The following is a 24,314-nucleotide window of genomic DNA, read 5'->3' on the forward strand; positions in this document are numbered from 1 at the left end:
TTCTAAAATCAGAAAGAATTGAATTCAATGTTTTTTGTTCATTTTGCTTGTTTGTCGGATTTTGGGATGGACTCTTTGGCTTTGCTTTTCTTCTCCTCATTGGATTTTTCATGTTCAAAGTTGCAGAAGCCAGATTACAAGCTCATTTTGGTTCAACTTCAGCAACTGTGCATTGCATTGCCATGTAATGTGATGCAATGCTATCTTTCTAGCTCTCCCTTTTTACTTCCTTTTGGATAAACAGACATATTAGGCAAGCATTTTGGAGCTTTCACCTAAATAACTACAGGTGGTGAGATAAGCTGTACAATATAATTGACCTTTCAGTATATTGTTGCACACACACCATCTATTTAGCAAATGCCCTTGTTATCAACAGCAGCCTTTTAAACTCACCTGAGCTAACAGGTACAGTACAGACCAAAAGTTTGGACACACCTTCTCATTTAAAGATTTTTCTGTATTTTCATGACTATGAAAATTGTACATTCACACTGAAGGCATCAAAACTATGAATTAACACATGTGGAATTATATACTTAACAAAAAAGTGTGAAACAACTGAAAATATGTCTTATATTCTAGGTTCTTCAAAGTAGCCACCTTTTGCTTTGATGACTGCTTTGCACACTCTTGGCATTCTCTTGATGAGCTTCAAGAGGTAGTCACCAGAAATGGTCTTCCAACAATCTTGAAGGAGTTCCCAGAGATGCTTAGCACTTGTTGGCCCTTTTGCCTTCACTCTGCGGTCCAGCTCACCCCAAACCATCTCGATTGGGTTCAGGTCTGGTGACTGTGGAGGCCAGGTCATCTGGCGTAGCACCCCATCACTCTCCTTCTTGGTCAAATAGCCCTTACACAGCCTGGAGGTGTGTTTGGGCTCATTGTCCTGTTGAAAAATAAATGATGGTCCAACTAAATCCAAACTGGATGGAATAGCATGCCGCTGCAAGATGCTGTGGTAGCCATGCTGGTTCAGTATGTCTTCAATTTTGAATAAATGCCCAACAGTGTCACCAGCAAAGCACCCCCACACCATCACACCTCCTCCTCCATGCTTCACGGTGGGAACCAGGCATGTAGAGTCCATCCATTCACCTTTTCTGCGTCGCACAAAGACACGGTGGTTGGAACCAAAGATCTCAAATTTGGACTCATCAGACCAAAGCACAGATTTCCACTGGTCTAATGTCCATTCTTTGTGTTCTTTAGCTCAAACAAGTCTCTTCTGCTTGTTGCCTGTCCTTAGCAGTGGTTTCCTAGCAGCTATTTTACCATGAAGGCCTGATGTGTCTGCTGCTAGAACTCTGTGTACCATTGACCTGGTCTCTAATCTGAGCTGCTGTTAACCTGCGATTTCTGAGGCTGGTGACTCGGATAAACTTATCCTCAGAAGAGAGGTGACTCTTGGTCTTCCTTTCCTGGGGTGCTCCTCATGTGAGCCAGTTTCTTTGTAGCGCTTGATGGTTTTTGCAACTGCACTTGGGGACACTTTCAAAGTTTGTCCATTTTTTTGGACTGACTGACCTTCATTTCTTAAAGTAATGATGGCCACTCGTTTTTCTTTACTTAGCTGCTTTTTTCTTGCCATAATACAAATTCTAACCGTCTATTCAGTAGGACTATCAGCTGTGTATCCACCTGACTTCTGCACAACACAACTGATGGTCCCAACCCCATTTATAAGGCAAGAAATCCCACTTATTAAACCTGACAGGGCACACCTGTGAAGTGAGAACCATTTCCGGTGACTACCTCTTGAAGCTCATCAAGAGAATGCCAAGAGTGTGCAAAGCAGTCATCAAAGCAAAAGGTGGCTACTTTGAAGAACCTAGAATATAAGACATATTTTCAGTTGTTTCACACTTTTTTGTTAAGTATATAATTCCACATGTGTTAATTCATAGCTTTGATGCCTTCAGTGTGAATGTACAATTTTCATAGTCATGAAAATACAGAAAAATCTTTAAATGAGAAGGTGTGTCCAAACTTTTGGTCTGTACTGTATGTGCGCTGGTTACTCTGCTGCGCTTAAAATTTCTTTTTTGGTTTGCTACAATGCCTTTTCTGAAACGTTGTCTCCTTCTGCTGGAACACTGACTTCTTTCATTTAATGCCTGCAGACTATAAAAGAGAACCCAACCCAAAAAGTTTGGTTGATTAGTCTGTGGCATTCTGTTAAACTGTTGCTTATGGCGGTCTCTGTGAGCTTCTCAGCGACATTCAGCCAGCCAGGTATCCTGCCTGCAGTAGATGGAATGTGGCAATGGAACGCTGGCTGCGCGTGTCATAATAGGCTCTGAGCCTTTATATACCTGTGCACAGCAGCAGCCACCTTCAGTCTGCTGCTGGACAGCCAGCAGCAGCAGCAGCAGGAGAGGTATGTAATCAGGAGCCCTCCTGCTAAGGGTAGACAGCTGCTCGTTCCACCCCACCCCCCGCCTTAATTGGTTCTCCTCCCTTCCAACGGTGTTGAGGCGGGTGGGAACAGCAGGGGGTGAAGGTGCTGTGTTTAAAGAGGTGGAGTTATGCAGATCTAAAACGCGTGGATTGCAGCAGCAGCAAGCCGAAAAGTGCAGGCATGTAAGGGATCTAGAGGTTGACAACATGTCTTCTTAACGGGAGTCCAGGAGCTCATCTCCACAAATGGACTTTTCAGGATCCTTGGGTGGCTCCGTAGTTTGAAACCAATTCTGGTTATCGCTTCTCGGCCTTTTGGCACGATCTATCAGGTTTACCTGTGTGGTCTTGCCTGTGAGGTGCTCTTGGTACCCTTTCTCTCGGCCTGGGGGGATCGTTCCTTTTCGGAGGGACTTAACCCCCCTGCTGCTATTGGGAGGAAGGATTAGTCCGGGAGCAACGGGAAGGGATCCCATGAAGGCTTGCGCCTTTCAGAGAGAAGAGTCGGTACGTTCCTGAGTGAAGGATGCCGGCAACGCTCACATATTCATCGGGTGATGCCCGGATGCGGAACACCGTGAGGATTGAAGTTGGAGCAGGATCGAGGACGGAGAAGAATTTGGATTACATCTGCCATAGGATTCTGCTTGGAGTTCTGGAGTTTCGGCGGGAAGACATATTCTGCTTCCAGGACAATGAGTACAAGGGGACTTACACCATCACCTTCAAGAGCCAGGGATGCTGTCACCAACTCGTACAAAAGGTAAATGAGAAAAACTACTTGGATGAATTGGATGGACTAACCTTTTGTCTCTTGTATGCCTATGACGAGATCCCTATCGTGGTGCATTTCCCGAACCCCTTTGTGGAAGCTGCAGACATCTCGACCTACCTTATCCGTTATTGTGACGATCTGAGATACCTGGGCACTGTGAAGAACGCTGTAGGCTTCTGGTGCGGCAAGAGGAGGTACATGGCCCGTCTAAAGAGGGACACAAGCGGAGTGGGAGGAATGCTACACCCTCCCTCAACATTTGTGATCGGTAAGAGCAGAGGCTACTTATTTTACCCTGGAATGCCGGTATGTTGCAGGAACTGTGGACAAATGGGTCATACCCAAACGTCCTGCACGGGCAGGAAAGTAGACCGCTGCAATAATTGCAGCTGTTACGGACATTTAATGAAGGACTGTCCCGCTGGGAGGAAATGCAATCTTTGTGGTGAGGCGGGGCACATGTTCCGAGGATGCCCCAACAGGACCAGGACCAGGACCTACGCAGAAGCTGCATCTTCTGCAGCTGAGCCGATGCGCCCGCCGGTCTTCACTGGCGGGCCGGCGTCGGAGGGCGGTTCGAAGGGCGAGAAGGCTGGGATGGAGCAGGGAGCCGGAGGCCCCTCTGGGGCGGCCCCTGCATCGAAGTCCCTTAACGATGGGCGTTGCTCGCATGGACCGGAGCGGAGGTGTCCTCCTTCTGGGAGGGTACCCTCCGTGTCGATGGTTCCCGATACCGATCCTGTTGGGCTGGAGGGTGGTGCCCCTGTGCGGTTGGCTACAGTGGACCACGCAGCGATGGCCTCAGGATCTTCCAGGGCGATTAGCCAGCCAGATGAGGGGGCTTTGCTTCTAGGTGGCGAACATCAGGGAATCGGTGTTGGTGATCTTATCCTGATGGACCAGTCTCTCCCCCTGGAGGAGGTGGAGGAAGAGGAGGACTGCACCAGTGACCTAGTGGAGTCTGCCCCGAAAAAGAGACGGAATGTCGAAGCCCCAGCGTCTCCTGGAATGTGGCTGGGAACCGTGACCTACGAGGGGGCAACCGCCGGCTCACAGAATATCGAGTCGTTTGGGTCCTCTAGCCCGGATGTCCTGGAGCAATTTGACATACAGGGCTTTGAGTCAGGTGTCCTCATGGAAGATCCACCACCCTGACCTATGAATGCCGACATTAAGACTTGTCTCACTGAATGTGAGGTCATTAAAGAGCCCAGTTCGTAGGGCTGCTCTATTTAAGTACTTAGAAACCACTGACTTTGACATATGTTTATTACAGGAATGCGGGATACAACATGCACTAAATTATAATGACATCAAGACAGATTGGAGACTGGGGCCCTCCATCTGGTCTGGCTCCAATGACAACAAGTCAGCGGGGGTGGGCTTCCTCTGTCGTGGGAGAAATATTACTGTAAATGCTGTCACAGAAATAGTACCAGGCAGAGTGGTTTTAGTGCATTTTAAATTTAATGGTTTTACCCTACGTGTAATGAATATTTATGCTCCCCCTGATAAGCAAGAGAGAATTAATTTATTTGGGATATTGCCATTGTACTGTACTGGGTCATCTCCCCTGATCGTAGGGGGTGATTTTAATTGTCTTTGTGCTAGTGAACAACGAGCGGGGGGTGACCCTTTACGCAAATTGGATAAGTCATGTCATCTATTGAAAGATTTTATAACTGATTTTAAATTATGCGATGCGTGGAGGTCACTCCTGCCGACGGACCCTGGTTATACGTGGTCCGGAAGAGGGGTGTCCTCCAGGATCGATTTTATTTTCCTATCAGATGATTTTAACCCTGTAAAATGTGTTTTAACATCAAATATATTTTCTGACCATAAGGGCTTGGAGGTGCACCTAGAATACCGGGATGAACAGAGGGTCAACAGGGGCCTCTGGCGTCTAAGTACTTACCTGCTGGAGGACCCTCTGATTCGACAAGACTTTGGTAAAGCCTATCAAGCCTGGCGGCGACAAAAACCTTCTGATGCCCCTATGGTAACCTGGTGGGAAAATTTGAAAAAAAAAGTCAGAATGTTTTTTATAAAAGCAGGGAGACGTAAAGCTAGAGAGAAAAAAATATGTTTTAGTGATCTTAATACCAAACTACAAACACTTTTTAAATTCAAAGAGCTAGGGGTGGAGGTGGGAGATGATATTGCTAGCCTAAAAACTGAAATCCAGAACTGCATAGACACAAAGGGGAAAGAGATTATTTTTAACTCTAGAGTGCAGCACTTGGAGGAGGGGGAGAAGTGCTCTCGCTTCTTCTTCAAAAAAGTCATGGATAAAAGAGAAGTGATCACAAATCTAGAGGGTGAAACATCTATGCAGGGAATGTTGAATGCTACTTTTAACTTTTATAAGCATCTTTTTAGTAAAAAGTGTATAGATGAGTCCTTTTTATCTGATGCTCTTAATGATCTCGATTTTAAGTTAAATTTTACAGACCAGGAGTTTTTAGAACGCGATATTGTTTTAGAGGAATTATTTTATGTTTTTAAAAGTTTCTCTAAGGGCAAAGCACCTGGGTGTGATGGACTACCTGTAGAGTTTTATCTTACTTTTTGGGACATTTTAAAAGAGGACCTTTTTATGCTTTTTAAAGAAGTTTTTATTTGTGAACAGTTGCCATTTTCGTGGAGGAGAGGAGTGGTGTCTTTGATATATAAAAAAGGTGATCGCAGTACTCTAGCGAATTGGAGACCCATAACTCTCCTAAACGTTGATTACAAGGTACTTGCTAAGGTGGTTGCAAACCGGCTCAGGAATGTCATTGCCAAACTAATCCAGCCTGAGCAGGTTTGTAGTGTACCAGGCAGAAGTATTTCAGAGGTTTTAAACGTATTAAGGGATGTAACTTGGTATTCCAGAGACCGGGGTCAAAATGTAGCTCTTTTAGCCCTAGATTTTGAAAAAGCTTTCGATAGAGTCTCTCATAGATTTCTTTTTAGAGTTTTAAAAAGAATGGGTATCCCTAATATGCTTTTAAATTGTATTAAGATTTTATATAAAAATTGTTTTAGTCAAATTTCTCTTAATGGCTTTTTAACAGATGGAGTTCCCCTTGAGTCCGGAGTGAAGCAGGGATGCCCCTTGTCGCCCATCCTGTTCATCTGCGCCATGGAGCCCCTGCTGAGCGCAATAAGGAAAGACAAAGTGATTAGAGGGGTTCCTGTTCCTGGCGGAGGTGGCAGTGATGTGAGAGTCTTTGGCTACATGGATGACGTGACGGTTGTGTGCGTGGACCCTGCTTCCCTCCGGAGGGCGGTGTTGCGCATTGAATTTTTTTCCCAGGCATCCGGGTTTAAACTTAATTTAAATAAATCTGAATGTCTGACTTTGGGATCCTGGGACACCGCCCAACTCCCGCAGCTCACTATAAAACGAGACAATGTAAAAATTCTTGGAGTTGTTTTTAACGAGGAGAATGTGGGAACTCAAAGCTGGGAGAATGTCATAGAAAAAATGTCAAAGAAAATATCATTTTGGGGTTTGAGGTCCCTAACAATGGAGGGGAAAATTTTAATTATAAAATCAGTGTTGTTACCCCTCATACTGTATATAGCTATGGTGTACCCCCCCTCTGATGTTTTAATTAAAAAAATGACTAGGATGATCTTTATGTTTTTATGGAACTCCAAAATGGAAAAATTAAGGAGAGAAATAATGAGGAAGAATAAAATGAACGGCGGAAGGGATGTCCCCGACTTACATATTTATTTGTATTTAAATTATTTCTGCTTTTGTTTCAAACATTTTAATGGTAATAGTGCGCTAAGTTATTTTTTAAAATATACTTGTGGGATGATTTTTAAAAGATGGTTTAAGTTGTCGTTGAATTCCCCTGTTTTACTATGCCCCCCCAAACACCAAGCAATCTTAGAAAAGACTGTTCGATTTTATAGCCTTGGTGATTTTAATATGGACATTTTTAAAGACCGCAAGAAGCTTTTATCTTTTCTGAGGAGGAATGAAGATGTGACCCCCATAGTAAATTTCTCAGAAGAGAGATCGAAGCAAGTTTGGAAGAATGTCTTCGGGAAATTCTTAGCAAATGGACATAAGGACATCGCATGGATGGTGGTCCACCAGTGTCTCCCCACCAGAGAGTTTCAACACAGGAGAGGCCTGGTGGCCAGAGCAAAATGCCCCAGAGACTCATGTGTTTATGACGAAACCACCTTGCACCTTATGTGGAATTGCCCATTTGCACAGGAACTTTGGCACAAAGTTGGGATTCTTTTAAAATGGACTTGCGGTTTAAGAGATTTTAACCATGAATATGTTTTATATGGCCTTTTTAAATGTCCGACCCCTCAACAGTATTGTATATGTTGGTGTATGATTAACTGTTTTAAAGACGCCCTTTGGAAGGCACGCAATATTTTACTTTTTAAACGTGACGCTATTTCTGTGAAGGATTGTCTTAAAATTGCTTTTAGCCAGATGTATATTTATTACTTGAGGGATGTCAAATGTATTGGGAGAAGGGATGCCAATCGTATATGGGGTTTTTATGGGTGGAATTCTGTGTTTTAATAATGTACTGTTTGTGTTGTTGTTTTTGATTGTAAACCATCTTTTACGCACTTAATAAAATATGTTGAAACCTGATCTGTTCTTATCAGTTTAATATCTGATACGTCCCCTATCTGGGGACCATATATTAAATGGATTTTTAGAACAGGGAGATGGAAAAAGAGCTTGCTCTGTCCACTCCACGCATTGACCTGGTATTGCAGTATCTCCAGGACCGGTGCACCCCTTCTTTAATGCAGTTTCTAAAATCAGAAAGAATTGAATTCAATGTTTTTTGTTCATTTTGCTTGTTTGTCGGATTTTGGGATGGACTCTTTGGCTTTGCTTTTCTTCTCCTCATTGGATTTTTCATGTTCAAAGTTGCAGAAGCCAGATTACAAGCTCATTTTGGTTCAACTTCAGCAACTGTGCATTGCATTGCCATGTAATGTGATGCAATGCTATCTTTCTAGCTCTCCCTTTTTACTTCCTTTTGGATAAACAGACATATTAGCAAGCATTTTGGAGCTTTCACCTAAATAACTACAGGTGGTGAGATAAGCTGCACAATATAATTGACCTTTCAGTATATTGTTGCACACACACCATCTATTTAGCAAATGCCCTTGTTATCAACAGCAGCCTTTTAAACTCACCTGAGCTAACAGGTATGTGCGCTGGTTACTCTGCTGCGCTTAAAATTTCTTTTTTGGTTTGCTACAATGCCTTTTCTGAAACGTTGTCTCCTTCTGCTGGAACACTGACTTCTTTCATTTAATGCCTGCAGACTATAAAAGAGAACCCAACCCAAAAAGTTTGGTTGATTAGTCTGTGGCATTCTGTTAAACTGTTGCTTATGGCGGTCTCTGTGAGCTTCTCAGCGACATTCAGCCAGCCAGGTATCCTGCCTGCAGTAGATGGAATGTGGCAATGGAACGCTGGCTGCGCGTGTCATAATAGGCTCTGAGCCTTTATATACCTGTGCACAGCAGCAGCCACCTTCAGTCTGCTGCTGGACAGCCAGCAGCAGCAGCAGCAGGAGAGGTATGTAATCAGGAGCCCTCCTGCTAAGGGTAGACAGCTGCTCGTTCCACCCCACCCCCCGCCTTAATTGGTTCTCCTCCCTTCCAACGGTGTTGAGGCGGGTGGGAACAGCAGGGGGTGAAGGTGCTGTGTTTAAAGAGGTGGAGTTATGCAGATCTAAAACGTGTGGATTGCAGCAGCAGCAAGCCGAAAAGTGCAGGCATGTAAGGGATCTAGAGGTTGACAACATGTCTTCTTAACGGGAGTCCAGGAGCTCATCTCCACAAATGGACTTTTCAGGATCCTTGGGTGGCTCCGTAGTTTGAAACCAATTCTGGTTATCGCTTCTCGGCCTTTTGGCTAAGATCAAGTGTAGTATCTGTTCTTATCAGTTTAATATCTGATACGTCCCCTATCTGGGGACCATATATTAAATGGATTTTTAGAACAGGGAGATGGAAAAAGAGCTTGCTCTGTCCACTCCACGCATTGACCTGGTATTGCAGTATCTCCAGGACCGGTGCACCCCTTCTTTAATGCAGTTTCTAAAATCAGAAAGAATTGAATTCAATGTTTTTTGTTCATTTTGCTTGTTTGTCGGATTTTGGGATGGACTCTTTGGCTTTGCTTTTCTTCTCCTCATTGGATTTTTCATGTTCAAAGTTGCAGAAGCCAGATTACAAGCTCATTTTGGTTCAACTTCAGCAACTGTGCATTGCATTGCCATGTAATGTGATGCAATGCTATCTTTCTAGCTCTCCCTTTTTACTTCATTTTGGATAAACAGACATATTAGGCAAGCATTTTGGAGCTTTCACCTAAATAACTACAGGTGGTGAGATAAGCTGCACAATATAATTGACCTTTCAGTATATTGTTGCACACACACCATCTATTTAGCAAATGCCCTTGTTATCAACAGCAGCCTTTTAAACTCACCTGAGCTAACAGGTATGTGCGCTGGTTACTCTGCTGCGCTTAAAATTTCTTTTTTGGTTTGCTACAATGCCTTTTCTGAAACGTTGTCTCCTTCTGCTGGAACACTGACTTCTTTCATTTAATGCCTGCAGACTATAAAAGAGAACCCAACCCAAAAAGTTTGGTTGATTAGTCTGTGGCATTCTGTTAAACTGTTGCTTATGGCGGTCTCTGTGAGCTTCTCAGCGACATTCAGCCAGCCAGGTATCCTGCCTGCAGTAGATGGAATGTGGCAATGGAACGCTGGCTGCGCGTGTCATAATAGGCTCTGAGCCTTTATATACCTGTGCACAGCAGCAGCCACCTTCAGTCTGCTGCTGGACAGCCAGCAGCAGCAGCAGGAGAGGTATGTAATCAGGAGCCCTCCTGCTAAGGGTAGACAGCTGCTCGTTCCACCCCACCCCCCGCCTTAATTGGTTCTCCTCCCTTCCAACGGTGTTGAGGCGGGTGGGAACAGCAGGGGGTGAAGGTGCTGTGTTTAAAGAGGTGGAGTTATGCAGATCTAAAACGCGTGGATTGCAGCAGCAGCAAGCCGAAAAGTGCAGGCATGTAAGGGATCTAGAGGTTGACAACATGTCTTCTTAACGGGAGTCCAGGAGCTCATCTCCACAAATGGACTTTTCAGGATCCTTGGGTGGCTCCGTAGTTTGAAACCAATTCTGGTTATCGCTTCTCGGCCTTTTGGCTAAGATCAAGTGTAGTATCTGTTCTTATCAGTTTAATATCTGATACGTCCCCTATCTGGGGACCATATATTAAATGGATTTTTAGAACAGGGAGATGGAAAAAGAGCTTGCTCTGTCCACTCCACGCATTGACCTGGTATTGCAGTATCTCCAGGACCGGTGCACCCCTTCTTTAATGCAGTTTCTAAAATCAGAAAGAATTGAATTCAATGTTTTTTGTTCATTTTGCTTGTTTGTCGGATTTTGGGATGGACTCTTTGGCTTTGCTTTTCTTCTCCTCATTGGATTTTTCATGTTCAAAGTTGCAGAAGCCAGATTACAAGCTCATTTTGGTTCAACTTCAGCAACTGTGCATTGCATTGCCATGTAATGTGATGCAATGCTATCTTTCTAGCTCTCCCTTTTTACTTCCTTTTGGATAAACAGACATATTAGGCAAGCATTTTGGAGCTTTCACCTAAATAACTACAGGTGGTGAGATAAGCTGCACAATATAATTGACCTTTCAGTATATTGTTGCACACACACCATCTATTTAGCAAATGCCCTTGTTATCAACAGCAGCCTTTTAAACTCACCTGAGCTAACAGGTATGTGCGCTGGTTACTCTGCTGCGCTTAAAATTTCTTTTTTGGTTTGCTACAATGCCTTTTCTGAAACGTTGTCTCCTTCTGCTGGAACACTGACTTCTTTCATTTAATGCCTGCAGACTATAAAAGAGAACCCAACCCAAAAAGTTTGGTTGATTAGTCTGTGGCATTCTGTTAAACTGTTGCTTATGGCGGTCTCTGTGAGCTTCTCAGCGACATTCAGCCAGCCAGGTATCCTGCCTGCAGTAGATGGAATGTGGCAATGGAACGCTGGCTGCGCGTGTCATAATAGGCTCTGAGCCTTTATATACCTGTGCACAGCAGCAGCCACCTTCAGTCTGCTGCTGGACAGCCAGCAGCAGCAGCAGCAGGAGAGGTATGTAATCAGGAGCCCTCCTGCTAAGGGTAGACAGCTGCTCGTTCCACCCCACCCCCCGCCTTAATTGGTTCTCCTCCCTTCCAACGGTGTTGAGGCGGGTGGGAACAGCAGGGGGTGAAGGTGCTGTGTTTAAAGAGGTGGAGTTATGCAGATCTAAAACGCGTGGATTGCAGCAGCAGCAAGCCGAAAAGTGCAGGCATGTAAGGGATCTAGAGGTTGACAACATGTCTTCTTAACGGGAGTCCAGGAGCTCATCTCCACAAATGGACTTTTCAGGATCCTTGGGTGGCTCCGTAGTTTGAAACCAATTCTGGTTATCGCTTCTCGGCCTTTTGGCTAAGATCAAGTGTAGTATCTGTTCTTATCAGTTTAATATCTGATACGTCCCCTATCTGGGGACCATATATTAAATGGATTTTTAGAACAGGGAGATGGAAAAAGAGCTTGCTCTGTCCACTCCACGCATTGACCTGGTATTGCAGTATCTCCAGGACCGGTGCACCCCTTCTTTAATGCAGTTTCTAAAATCAGAAAGAATTGAATTCAATGTTTTTTGTTCATTTTGCTTGTTTGTCGGATTTTGGGATGGACTCTTTGGCTTTGCTTTTCTTCTCCTCATTGGATTTTTCATGTTCAAAGTTGCAGAAGCCAGATTACAAGCTCATTTTGGTTCAACTTCAGCAACTGTGCATTGCATTGCCATGTAATGTGATGCAATGCTATCTTTCTAGCTCTCCCTTTTTACTTCCTTTTGGATAAACAGACATATTAGGCAAGCATTTTGGAGCTTTCACCTAAATAACTACAGGTGGTGAGATAAGCTGCACAATATAATTGACCTTTCAGTATATTGTTGCACACACACCATCTATTTAGCAAATGCCCTTGTTATCAACAGCAGCCTTTTAAACTCACCTGAGCTAACAGGTATGTGCGCTGGTTACTCTGCTGCGCTTAAAAATTCTTTTTTGGTTTGCTACAATGCCTTTTCTGAAACGTTGTCTCCTTCTGCTGGAACACTGACTTCTTTCATTTAATGCCTGCAGACTATAAAAGAGAACCCAACCCAAAAAGTTTGGTTGATTAGTCTGTGGCATTCTGTTAAACTGTTGCTTATGGCGGTCTCTGTGAGCTTCTCAGCGACATTCAGCCAGCCAGGTATCCTGCCTGCAGTAGATGGAATGTGGCAATGGAACGCTGGCTGCGCGTGTCATAATTGGCTCTGAGCCTTTATATACCTGTGCACAGCAGCAGCCACCTTCAGTCTGCTGCTGGACAGCCAGCAGCAGCAGCAGCAGGAGAGGTATGTAATCAGGAGCCCTCCTGCTAAGGGTAGACAGCTGCTCGTTCCACCCCACCCCCCGCCTTAATTGGTTCTCCTCCCTTCCAAAGGTGTTGAGGCGGGTGGGAACAGCAGGGTGTGAAGGTGCTGTGTTTAAAGAGGTGGAGTTATGCAGATCTAAAACGCGTGGATTGCAGCAGCAGCAAGCCGAAAAGTGCAGGCATGTAAGGGATCTAGAGGTTGACAACATGTCTTCTTAACGGGAGTCCAGGAGCTCATCTCCACAAATGGACTTTTCAGGATCCTTGGGTGGCTCCGTAGTTTGAAACCAATTCTGGTTATCGCTTCTCGGCCTTTTGGCTAAGATCAAGTGTAGTATCTGTTCTTATCAGTTTAATATCTGATACGTCCCCTATCTGGGGACCATATATTAAATGGATTTTTAGAACAGGGAGATGGAAAAAGAGCTTGCTCTGTCCACTCCACGCATTGACCTGGTATTGCAGTATCTCCAGGACCGGTGCACCCCTTCTTTAATGCAGTTTCTAAAATCAGAAAGAATTGAATTCAATGTTTTTTGTTCATTTTGCTTGTTTGTCGGATTTTGGGATGGACTCTTTGGCTTTGCTTTTCTTCTCCTCATTGGATTTTTCATGTTCAAAGTTGCAGAAGCCAGATTACAAGCTCATTTTGGTTCAACTTCAGCAACTGTGCATTGCATTGCCATGTAATGTGATGCAATGCTATCTTTCTAGCTCTCCCTTTTTACTTCCTTTTGGATAAACAGACATATTAGGCAAGCATTTTGGAGCTTTCACCTAAATAACTACAGGTGGTGAGATAAGCTGCACAATATAATTGACCTTTCAGTATATTGTTGCACACACACCATCTATTTAGCAAATGCCCTTGTTATCAACAGCAGCCTTTTAAACTCACCTGAGCTAACAGGTATGTGCGCTGGTTACTCTGCTGCGCTTAAAATTTCTTTTTTGGTTTGCTACAATGCCTTTTCTGAAACGTTGTCTCCTTCTGCTGGAACACTGACTTCTTTCATTTAATGCCTGCAGACTATAAAAGAGAACCCAACCCAAAAAGTTTGGTTGATTAGTCTGTGGCATTCTGTTAAACTGTTGCTTATGGCGGTCTCTGTGAGCTTCTCAGCGACATTCAGCCAGCCAGGTATCCTGCCTGCAGTAGATGGAATGTGGCAATGGAACGCTGGCTGCGCGTGTCATAATAGGCTCTGAGCCTTTATATACCTGTGCACAGCAGCAGCCACCTTCAGTCTGCTGCTGGACAGCCAGCAGCAGCAGCAGCAGGAGAGGTATGTAATCAGGAGCCCTCCTGCTAAGGGTAGACAGCTGCTCGTTCCACCCCACCCCCCGCCTTAATTGGTTCTCCTCCCTTCCAACGGTGTTGAGGCGGGTGGGAACAGCAGGGGGTGAAGGTGCTGTGTTTAAAGAGGTGGAGTTATGCAGATCTAAAACGCGTGGATTGCAGCAGCAGCAAGCCGAAAAGTGCAGGCATGTAAGGGATCTAGAGGTTGACAACATGTCTTCTTAACGGGAGTCCAGGAGCTCATCTCCACAAATGGACTTTTCAGGATCCTTGGGTGGCTCCGTAGTTTGAAACCAATTCTGGTTATCGCTTCTCGGCCTTTTGGCTAAGATCAAGTGTAGTATCTTTTGAAAAGGCAGTTTTGTCCATGGGCTGCCCTAGTAAATTGATGCATATTACACACTGGTTTGGTGCACTTGTTAGTACGCCAGGTGGCTCATAGAGTTATCTGATGGAAAACATGGCCCTCCAGGATCGAAGTCACTAGGCTGGGTAAGTGTGAGGGCTTTGGAGCAATGTGCCCCAGGAGTAGGCGCCCTGGTGGGAGTCCAAGCTTACTGGGACTGGGAACCCCAGAAAGACTTGGCTTCGTAGCACGCCGCACCTTTGCCAATCATACTTTCTGAGCAACCCCCCCTATTCCTGGCCTCCGGGCTAGGAAGGGGAATTTTTATAAACCCGGTCGGAGGTCCGGTCAGCTTTGGGCTGAGAAACCAACACAGGCTCCAGCTCCACTAGGGTGGCAGCCTAGATGGAAGCTGGGAGCACGAAAACGGCTCTTCTCCGGCTTCGGCTAGGGAGAGCATCGGAGATCCCTGACCCTCGCTGTGGCCTTCTGGCTCGGAGGGATGGGGATGGTTTATTGGGGACCCTCTCCTCCGGGAAGGGTCCACATGAATCCTCGCCTCGTGCGCTGTTTTGGTGTGACTTCGGTCACATTTTTCAGTGCCTTGGATGCAGCTTCAATCAAAAAATCTGTTCTTATCAGTTTAATATCTGATACGTCCCCTATCTGGGGACCATATATTAAATGGATTTTTAGAACAGGGAGATGGAAAAAGAGCTTGCTCTGTCCACTCCACGCATTGACCTGGTATTGCAGTATCTCCAGGACCGGTGCACCCCTTCTTTAATGCAGTTTCTAAAATCAGAAAGAATTGAATTCAATGTTTTTTGTTCATTTTGCTTGTTTGTCGGATTTTGGGATGGACTCTTTGGCTTTGCTTTTCTTCTCCTCATTGGATTTTTCATGTTCAAAGTTGCAGAAGCCAGATTACAAGCTCATTTTGGTTCAACTTCAGCAACTGTGCATTGCATTGCCATGTAATGTGATGCAATGCTATCTTTCTAGCTCTCCCTTTTTACTTCCTTTTGGATAAACAGACATATTAGGCAAGCATTTTGGAGCTTTCACCTAAATAACTACAGGTGGTGAGATAAGCTGCACAATATAATTGACCTTTCAGTATATTGTTGCACACACACCATCTATTTAGCAAATGCCCTTGTTATCAACAGCAGCCTTTTAAACTCACCTGAGCTAACAGGTATGTGCGCTGGTTACTCTGCTGCGCTTAAAATTTCTTTTTTGGTTTGCTACAATGCCTTTTCTGAAACGTTGTCTCCTTCTGCTGGAACACTGACTTCTTTCATTTAATGCCTGCAGACTATAAAAGAGAACCCAACCCAAAAAGTTTGGTTGATTAGTCTGTGGCATTCTGTTAAACTGTTGCTTATGGCGGTCTCTGTGAGCTTCTCAGCGACATTCAGCCAGCCAGGTATCCTGCCTGCAGTAGATGGAATGTGGCAATGGAACGCTGGCTGCGCGTGTCATAATAGGCTCTGAGCCTTTATATACCTGTGCACAGCAGCAGCCACCTTCAGTCTGCTGCTGGACAGCCAGCAGCAGCAGGAGAGGTATGTAATCAGGAGCCCTCCTGCTAAGGGTAGACAGCTGCTCGTTCCACCCCACCCCCCGCCTTAATTGGTTCTCCTCCCTTCCAACGGTGTTGAGGCGGGTGGGAACAGCAGGGGGTGAAGGTGCTGTGTTTAAAGAGGTGGAGTTATGCAGATCTAAAACGCGTGGATTGCAGCAGCAGCAAGCCGAAAAGTGCAGGCATGTAAGGGATCTAGAGGTTGACAACATGTCTTCTTAACGGGAGTCCAGGAGCTCATCTCCACAAATGGACTTTTCAGGATCCTTGGGTGGCTCCGTAGTTTGAAACCAATTCTGGTTATCGCTTCTCGGCCTTTTGGCTAAGATCAAGTGTAGTATCTGTTCTTATCAGTTTAATATCTGATACGTCCCCTATCTGGGGACCATATATTAAATGGATTTTTAGAACAGGGAGATGGAAAAAGAGCTTGCTCTGTCCACTCCACGCATTGACCTGGTATTGCAGTATCTCCAGGACCGGTGCACCCCTTCTTTAATGCAGTTTCTAAAATCAGAAAGAATTGAATTCAATGTTTTTTGTTCATTTTGCTTGTTTGTCGGATTTTGGGATGGACTCTTTGGCTTTGCTTTTCTTCTCCTCATTGGATTTTTCATGTTCAAAGTTGCAGAAGCCAGATTACAAGCTCATTTTGGTTCAACTTCAGCAACTGTGCATTGCATTGCCATGTAATGTGATGCAATGCTATCTTTCTAGCTCTCCCTTTTTACTTCCTTTTGGATAAACAGACATATTAGGCAAGCATTTTGGAGCTTTCACCTAAATAACTACAGGTGGTGAGATAAGCTGCACAATATAATTGACCTTTCAGTATATTGTTGCACACACACCATCTATTTAGCAAATGCCCTTGTTATCAACAGCAGCCTTTTAAACTCACCTGAGCTAACAGGTATGTGCGCTGGTTACTCTGCTGCGCTTAAAATTTCTTTTTTGGTTTGCTACAATGCCTTTTCTGAAACGTTGTCTCCTTCTGCTGGAACACTGACTTCTTTCATTTAATGCCTGCAGACTATAAAAGAGAACCCAACCCAAAAAGTTTGGTTGATTAGTCTGTGGCATTCTGTTAAACTGTTGCTTATGGCGGTCTCTGTGAGCTTCTCAGCGACATTCAGCCAGCCAGGTATCCTGCCTGCAGTAGATGGAATGTGGCAATGGAACGCTGGCTGCGCGTGTCATAATAGGCTCTGAGCCTTTATATACCTGTGCACAGCAGCAGCCACCTTCAGTCTGCTGCTGGACAGCCAGCAGCAGCAGCAGGAGAGGTATGTAATCAGGAGCCCTCCTGCTAAGGGTAGACAGCTGCTCGTTCCACCCCACCCCCCGCCTTAATTGGTTCTCCTCCCTTCCAACGGTGTTGAGGCGGGTGGGAACAGCAGGGGGTGAAGGTGCTGTGTTTAAAGAGGTGGAGTTATGCAGATCTAAAACGCGTGGATTGCAGCAGCAGCAAGCCGAAAAGTGCAGGCATGTAAGGGATCTAGAGGTTGACAACATGTCTTCTTAACGGGAGTCCAGGAGCTCATCTCCACAAATGGACTTTTCAGGATCCTTGGGTGGCTCCGTAGTTTGAAACCAATTCTGGTTATCGCTTCTCGGCCTTTTGGCTAAGATCAAGTGTAGTATCTGTTCTTATCAGTTTAATATCTGATACGTCCCCTATCTGGGGACCATATATTAAATGGATTTTTAGAACAGGGAGATGGAAAAAGAGCTTGCTCTGTCCACTCCACGCATTGACCTGGTATTGCAGTATCTCCAGGACCGGTGCACCCCTTCTTTAATGCAGTTTCTAAAATCAGAAAGAATTGAATTCAATGTTTTTTGTTCATTTTGCTTGTTTGTCGGATTTTGGGATGGACTCTTTGGCTTTGCTTTTCTTCTCCTCATTGGATTTTTCATGTTCAAAGTTGCAGAAGCCAGATTACAAGCTCATTTTGGTTCAACTTCAGCAACTGTGCATTGCATTGCCATGTAATGTGATGCAATGCTATCTTTCTAGCTCTCCCTTTTTACTTCCTTTTGGATAAACAGACATATTAGGCAAGCATTTTGGAGCTTTCACCTAAATAACTACAGGTGGTGAGATAAGCTGCACAATATAATTGACCTTTCAGTATATTGTTGCACACACACCATCTATTTAGCAAATGCCCTTGTTATCAACAGCAGCCTTTTAAACTCACCTGAGCTAACAGGTATGTGCGCTGGTTACTCTGCTGCGCTTAAAATTTCTTTTTTGGTTTGCTACAATGCCTTTTCTGAAACGTTGTCTCCTTCTGCTGGAACACTGACTTCTTTCATTTAATGCCTGCAGACTATAAAAGAGAACCCAACCCAAAAAGTTTGGTTGATTAGTCTGTGGCATTCTGTTAAACTGTTGCTTATGGCGGTCTCTGTGAGCTTCTCAGCGACATTCAGCCAGCCAGGTATCCTGCCTGCAGTAGATGGAATGTGGCAATGGAACGCTGGCTGCGCGTGTCATAATAGGCTCTGAGCCTTTATATACCTGTGCACAGCAGCAGCCACCTTCAGTCTGCTGCTGGACAGCCAGCAGCAGCAGCAGCAGGAGAGGTATGTAATCAGGAGCCCTCCTGCTAAGGGTAGACAGCTGCTCGTTCCACCCCACCCCCCGCCTTAATTGGTTCTCCTCCCTTCCAACGGTGTTGAGGCGGGTGGGAACAGCAGGGGGTGAAGGTGCTGTGTTTAAAGAGGTGGAGTTATGCAGATCTAAAACGCGTGGATTGCAGCAGCAGCAAGCCGAAAAGTGCAGGCATGTAAGGGATCTAGAGGTTGACAACATGTCTTCTTAACGGGAGTCCAGGAGCTCATCTCCACAAATGGACTTTTCAGGATCCTTGGGTGGCTCCGTAGTTTGAAACCAATTCTGGTTATCGCTTCTCGGCCTTTTGGCTAAGATCAAGTGTAGTATCTGTTCTTATCAGTTTAATATCTGATACGTCCCCTATCTGGGGACCATATATTAAATGGATTTTTAGAACAGGGAGATGGAAAAAGAGCTTGCTCTGTCCACTCCACGCATTGACCTGGTATTGCAGTATCTCCAGGACCGGTGCACCCCTTCTTTAATGCAGTTTCTAAAATCAGAAAGAATTGAATTCAATGTTTTTTGTTCATTTTGCTTGTTTGTCGGATTTTGGGATGGACTCTTTGGCTTTGCTTTTCTTCTCCTCATTGGATTTTTCATGTTCAAAGTTGCAGAAGCCAGATTACAAGCTCATTTTGGTTCAACTTCAGCAACTGTGCATTGCATTGCCATGTAATGTGATGCAATGCTATCTTTCTAGCTCTCCCTTTTTACTTCCTTTTGGATAAACAGACATATTAGGCAAGCATTTTGGAGCTTTCACCTAAATAACTACAGGTGGTGAGATAAGCTGCACAATATAATTGACCTTTCAGTATATTGTTGCACACACACCATCTATTTAGCAAATGCCCTTGTTATCAACAGCAGCCTTTTAAACTCACCTGAGCTAACAGGTATGTGCGCTGGTTACTCTGCTGCGCTTAAAAATTCTTTTTTGGTTTGCTACAATGCCTTTTCTGAAACGTTGTCTCCTTCTGCTGGAACACTGACTTCTTTCATTTAATGCCTGCAGACTATAAAAGAGAACCCAACCCAAAAAGTTTGGTTGATTAGTCTGTGGCATTCTGTTAAACTGTTGCTTATGGCGGTCTCTGTGAGCTTCTCAGCGACATTCAGCCAGCCAGGTATCCTGCCTGCAGTAGATGGAATGTGGCAATGGAACGCTGGCTGCGCGTGTCATAATTGGCTCTGAGCCTTTATATACCTGTGCACAGCAGCAGCCACCTTCAGTCTGCTGCTGGACAGCCAGCAGCAGCAGCAGCAGGAGAGGTATGTAATCAGGAGCCCTCCTGCTAAGGGTAGACAGCTGCTCGTTCCACCCCACCCCCCGCCTTAATTGGTTCTCCTCCCTTCCAAAGGTGTTGAGGCGGGTGGGAACAGCAGGGTGTGAAGGTGCTGTGTTTAAAGAGGTGGAGTTATGCAGATCTAAAACGCGTGGATTGCAGCAGCAGCAAGCCGAAAAGTGCAGGCATGTAAGGGATCTAGAGGTTGACAACATGTCTTCTTAACGGGAGTCCAGGAGCTCATCTCCACAAATGGACTTTTCAGGATCCTTGGGTGGCTCCGTAGTTTGAAACCAATTCTGGTTATCGCTTCTCGGCCTTTTGGCTAAGATCAAGTGTAGTATCTGTTCTTATCAGTTTAATATCTGATACGTCCCCTATCTGGGGACCATATATTAAATGGATTTTTAGAACAGGGAGATGGAAAAAGAGCTTGCTCTGTCCACTCCACGCATTGACCTGGTATTGCAGTATCTCCAGGACCGGTGCACCCCTTCTTTAATGCAGTTTCTAAAATCAGAAAGAATTGAATTCAATGTTTTTTGTTCATTTTGCTTGTTTGTCGGATTTTGGGATGGACTCTTTGGCTTTGCTTTTCTTCTCCTCATTGGATTTTTCATGTTCAAAGTTGCAGAAGCCAGATTACAAGCTCATTTTGGTTCAACTTCAGCAACTGTGCATTGCATTGCCATGTAATGTGATGCAATGCTATCTTTCTAGCTCTCCCTTTTTACTTCCTTTTGGATAAACAGACATATTAGGCAAGCATTTTGGAGCTTTCACCTAAATAACTACAGGTGGTGAGATAAGCTGCACAATATAATTGACCTTTCAGTATATTGTTGCACACACACCATCTATTTAGCAAATGCCCTTGTTATCAACAGCAGCCTTTTAAACTCACCTGAGCTAACAGGTATGTGCGCTGGTTACTCTGCTGCGCTTAAAATTTCTTTTTTGGTTTGCTACAATGCCTTTTCTGAAACGTTGTCTCCTTCTGCTGGAACACTGACTTCTTTCATTTAATGCCTGCAGACTATAAAAGAGAACCCAACCCAAAAAGTTTGGTTGATTAGTCTGTGGCATTCTGTTAAACTGTTGCTTATGGCGGTCTCTGTGAGCTTCTCAGCGACATTCAGCCAGCCAGGTATCCTGCCTGCAGTAGATGGAATGTGGCAATGGAACGCTGGCTGCGCGTGTCATAATAGGCTCTGAGCCTTTATATACCTGTGCACAGCAGCAGCCACCTTCAGTCTGCTGCTGGACAGCCAGCAGCAGCAGCAGCAGGAGAGGTATGTAATCAGGAGCCCTCCTGCTAAGGGTAGACAGCTGCTCGTTCCACCCCACCCCCCGCCTTAATTGGTTCTCCTCCCTTCCAACGGTGTTGAGGCGGGTGGGAACAGCAGGGGGTGAAGGTGCTGTGTTTAAAGAGGTGGAGTTATGCAGATCTAAAACGCGTGGATTGCAGCAGCAGCAAGCCGAAAAGTGCAGGCATGTAAGGGATCTAGAGGTTGACAACATGTCTTCTTAACGGGAGTCCAGGAGCTCATCTCCACAAATGGACTTTTCAGGATCCTTGGGTGGCTCCGTAGTTTGAAACCAATTCTGGTTATCGCTTCTCGGCCTTTTGGCTAAGATCAAGTGTAGTATCTTTTGAAAAGGCAGTTTTGTCCATGGGCTGCCCTAGTAAATTGATGCATATTACACACTGGTTTGGTGCACTTGTTAGTACGCCAGGTGGCTCATAGAGTTATCTGATGGAAAACATGGCCCTCCAGGATCGAAGTCACTAGGCTGGGTAAGTGTGAGGGCTTTGGAGCAATGTGCCCCAGGAGTAGGCGCCCTGGTGGGAGTCCAAGCTTACTGGGACTGGGAACCCCAGAAAGACTTGGCTTCGTAGCACGCCGCACCTTTGCCAATCATACTTTCTGAGCAACCCCCCCTATTCCTGGCCTCCGGGCTAGGAAGGGGAATTTTTATAAACCCGGTCGGAGGTCCGGTCAGCTTTGGGCTGAGAAACCAACACAGGCTCCAGCTCCACTAGGGTGGCAGCCTAGATGGAAGCTGGGAGCACGAAAACGGCTCTTCTCCGGCTTCGGCTAGGGAGAGCATCGGAGATCCCTGACCCTCGCTGTGGCCTTCTGGCTCGGAGGGATGGGGATGGTTTATTGGGGACCCTCTCCTCCGGGAAGGGTCCACATGAATCCTCGCCTCGTGCGCTGTTTTGGTGTGACTTCGGTCACATTTTTCAGTGCCTTGGATGCAGCTTCAATCAAAAAATCTGTTCTTATCAGTTTAATATCTGATACGTCCCCTATCTGGGGACCATATATTAAATGGATTTTTAGAACAGGGAGATGGAAAAAGAGCTTGCTCTGTCCACTCCACGCATTGACCTGGTATTGCAGTATCTCCAGGACCGGTGCACCCCTTCTTTAATGCAGTTTCTAAAATCAGAAAGAATTGAATTCAATGTTTTTTGTTCATTTTGCTTGTTTGTCGGATTTTGGGATGGACTCTTTGGCTTTGCTTTTCTTCTCCTCATTGGATTTTTCATGTTCAAAGTTGCAGAAGCCAGATTACAAGCTCATTTTGGTTCAACTTCAGCAACTGTGCATTGCATTGCCATGTAATGTGATGCAATGCTATCTTTCTAGCTCTCCCTTTTTACTTCCTTTTGGATAAACAGACATATTAGGCAAGCATTTTGGAGCTTTCACCTAAATAACTACAGGTGGTGAGATAAGCTGCACAATATAATTGACCTTTCAGTATATTGTTGCACACACACCATCTATTCAGCAAATGCCCTTGTTATCAACAGCAGCCTTTTAAACTCACCTGAGCTAACAGGTATGTGCGCTGGTTACTCTGCTGCGCTTAAAATTTCTTTTTTGGTTTGCTACAATGCCTTTTCTGAAACGTTGTCTCCTTCTGCTGGAACACTGACTTCTTTCATTTAATGCCTGCAGACTATAAAAGAGAACCCAACCCAAAAAGTTTGGTTGATTAGTCTGTGGCATTCTGTTAAACTGTTGCTTATGGCGGTCTCTGTGAGCTTCTCAGCGACATTCAGCCAGCCAGGTATCCTGCCTGCAGTAGATGGAATGTGGCAATGGAACGCTGGCTGCGCGTGTCATAATAGGCTCTGAGCCTTTATATACCTGTGCACAGCAGCAGCCACCTTCAGTCTGCTGCTGGACAGCCAGCAGCAGCAGGAGAGGTATGTAATCAGGAGCCCTCCTGCTAAGGGTAGACAGCTGCTCGTTCCACCCCACCCCCCGCCTTAATTGGTTCTCCTCCCTTCCAACGGTGTTGAGGCGGGTGGGAACAGCAGGGGGTGAAGGTGCTGTGTTTAAAGAGGTGGAGTTATGCAGATCTAAAACGCGTGGATTGCAGCAGCAGCAAGCCGAAAAGTGCAGGCATGTAAGGGATCTAGAGGTTGACAACATGTCTTCTTAACGGGAGTCCAGGAGCTCATCTCCACAAATGGACTTTTCAGGATCCTTGGGTGGCTCCGTAGTTTGAAACCAATTCTGGTTATCGCTTCTCGGCCTTTTGGCTAAGATCAAGTGTAGTATCTGTTCTTATCAGTTTAATATCTGATACGTCCCCTATCTGGGGACCATATATTAAATGGATTTTTAGAACAGGGAGATGGAAAAAGAGCTTGCTCTGTCCACTCCACGCATTGACCTGGTATTGCAGTATCTCCAGGACCGGTGCACCCCTTCTTTAATGCAGTTTCTAAAATCAGAAAGAATTGAATTCAATGTTTTTTGTTCATTTTGCTTGTTTGTCGGATTTTGGGATGGACTCTTTGGCTTTGCTTTTCTTCTCCTCATTGGATTTTTCATGTTCAAAGTTGCAGAAGCCAGATTACAAGCTCATTTTGGTTCAACTTCAGCAACTGTGCATTGCATTGCCATGTAATGTGATGCAATGCTATCTTTCTAGCTCTCCCTTTTTACTTCCTTTTGGATAAACAGACATATTAGGCAAGCATTTTGGAGCTTTCACCTAAATAACTACAGGTGGTGAGATAAGCTGCACAATATAATTGACCTTTCAGTATATTGTTGCACACACACCATCTATTTAGCAAATGCCCTTGTTATCAACAGCAGCCTTTTAAACTCACCTGAGCTAACAGGTATGTGCGCTGGTTACTCTGCTGCGCTTAAAATTTCTTTTTTGGTTTGCTACAATGCCTTTTCTGAAACGTTGTCTCCTTCTGCTGGAACACTGACTTCTTTCATTTAATGCCTGCAGACTATAAAAGAGAACCCAACCCAAAAAGTTTGGTTGATTAGTCTGTGGCATTCTGTTAAACTGTTGCTTATGGCGGTCTCTGTGAGCTTCTCAGCGACATTCAGCCAGCCAGGTATCCTGCCTGCAGTAGATGGAATGTGGCAATGGAACGCTGGCTGCGCGTGTCATAATAGGCTCTGAGCCTTTATATACCTGTGCACAGCAGCAGCCACCTTCA

At 45.0% G+C, this 24,314-nt stretch overlaps 12 non-coding genes and 2 pseudogenes across 12 annotated transcripts; all 14 read left to right on the forward strand.

Moving 5' to 3' along the window:
- The first annotated feature begins 7,759 nt into the window (after nucleotides 1-7,759).
- Nucleotides 7,760-7,949, forward strand: LOC141150505 (U2 spliceosomal RNA). Its single transcript, XR_012246693.1, has one exon. It is a non-coding gene; the product is annotated as a U2 spliceosomal RNA (small nuclear RNA).
- A 1,114-nt stretch (nucleotides 7,950-9,063) lies between these two features.
- LOC141274329 (U2 spliceosomal RNA) lies at nucleotides 9,064-9,254 on the forward strand. The gene has a single exon (XR_012322610.1). It is a non-coding gene; the product is annotated as a U2 spliceosomal RNA (small nuclear RNA).
- A 1,112-nt stretch (nucleotides 9,255-10,366) lies between these two features.
- On the forward strand, nucleotides 10,367-10,557 carry LOC141274331 (U2 spliceosomal RNA). The gene has a single exon (XR_012322612.1). It is a non-coding gene; the product is annotated as a U2 spliceosomal RNA (small nuclear RNA).
- A 1,115-nt stretch (nucleotides 10,558-11,672) lies between these two features.
- Nucleotides 11,673-11,863, forward strand: LOC141274332 (U2 spliceosomal RNA). Its single transcript, XR_012322613.1, has one exon. It is a non-coding gene; the product is annotated as a U2 spliceosomal RNA (small nuclear RNA).
- A 1,115-nt stretch (nucleotides 11,864-12,978) lies between these two features.
- Nucleotides 12,979-13,169, forward strand: LOC141274333 (U2 spliceosomal RNA). The gene has a single exon (XR_012322614.1). It is a non-coding gene; the product is annotated as a U2 spliceosomal RNA (small nuclear RNA).
- A 1,115-nt stretch (nucleotides 13,170-14,284) lies between these two features.
- Nucleotides 14,285-14,400, forward strand: LOC141151132 (U2 spliceosomal RNA; annotated as a pseudogene).
- A 524-nt stretch (nucleotides 14,401-14,924) lies between these two features.
- Nucleotides 14,925-15,106, forward strand: LOC141150174 (U2 spliceosomal RNA). Its single transcript, XR_012246440.1, has one exon. It is a non-coding gene; the product is annotated as a U2 spliceosomal RNA (small nuclear RNA).
- A 1,109-nt stretch (nucleotides 15,107-16,215) lies between these two features.
- LOC141274334 (U2 spliceosomal RNA) lies at nucleotides 16,216-16,406 on the forward strand. The gene has a single exon (XR_012322615.1). It is a non-coding gene; the product is annotated as a U2 spliceosomal RNA (small nuclear RNA).
- A 1,112-nt stretch (nucleotides 16,407-17,518) lies between these two features.
- LOC141274335 (U2 spliceosomal RNA) lies at nucleotides 17,519-17,709 on the forward strand. Its single transcript, XR_012322616.1, has one exon. It is a non-coding gene; the product is annotated as a U2 spliceosomal RNA (small nuclear RNA).
- A 1,115-nt stretch (nucleotides 17,710-18,824) lies between these two features.
- LOC141274336 (U2 spliceosomal RNA) lies at nucleotides 18,825-19,015 on the forward strand. The gene has a single exon (XR_012322617.1). It is a non-coding gene; the product is annotated as a U2 spliceosomal RNA (small nuclear RNA).
- A 1,115-nt stretch (nucleotides 19,016-20,130) lies between these two features.
- On the forward strand, nucleotides 20,131-20,321 carry LOC141274337 (U2 spliceosomal RNA). The gene has a single exon (XR_012322618.1). It is a non-coding gene; the product is annotated as a U2 spliceosomal RNA (small nuclear RNA).
- Nucleotides 20,322-21,436: 1,115 nt separating this feature from the next.
- Nucleotides 21,437-21,552, forward strand: LOC141151134 (U2 spliceosomal RNA; annotated as a pseudogene).
- Nucleotides 21,553-22,076: 524 nt separating this feature from the next.
- LOC141150175 (U2 spliceosomal RNA) lies at nucleotides 22,077-22,258 on the forward strand. Its single transcript, XR_012246441.1, has one exon. It is a non-coding gene; the product is annotated as a U2 spliceosomal RNA (small nuclear RNA).
- A 1,109-nt stretch (nucleotides 22,259-23,367) lies between these two features.
- On the forward strand, nucleotides 23,368-23,558 carry LOC141274338 (U2 spliceosomal RNA). Its single transcript, XR_012322619.1, has one exon. It is a non-coding gene; the product is annotated as a U2 spliceosomal RNA (small nuclear RNA).
- Nucleotides 23,559-24,314: the final 756 nt, after the last annotated feature.

The sequence above is a fragment of the Phyllobates terribilis genome, unplaced genomic scaffold (assembly GCF_046119375.1).
Source record: "Phyllobates terribilis strain yellow unplaced genomic scaffold, ASM4611937v1 Scaffold_5__5_contigs__length_657084704, whole genome shotgun sequence".
Classification (NCBI taxonomy): Eukaryota; Metazoa; Chordata; class Amphibia; order Anura; family Dendrobatidae; genus Phyllobates; species Phyllobates terribilis.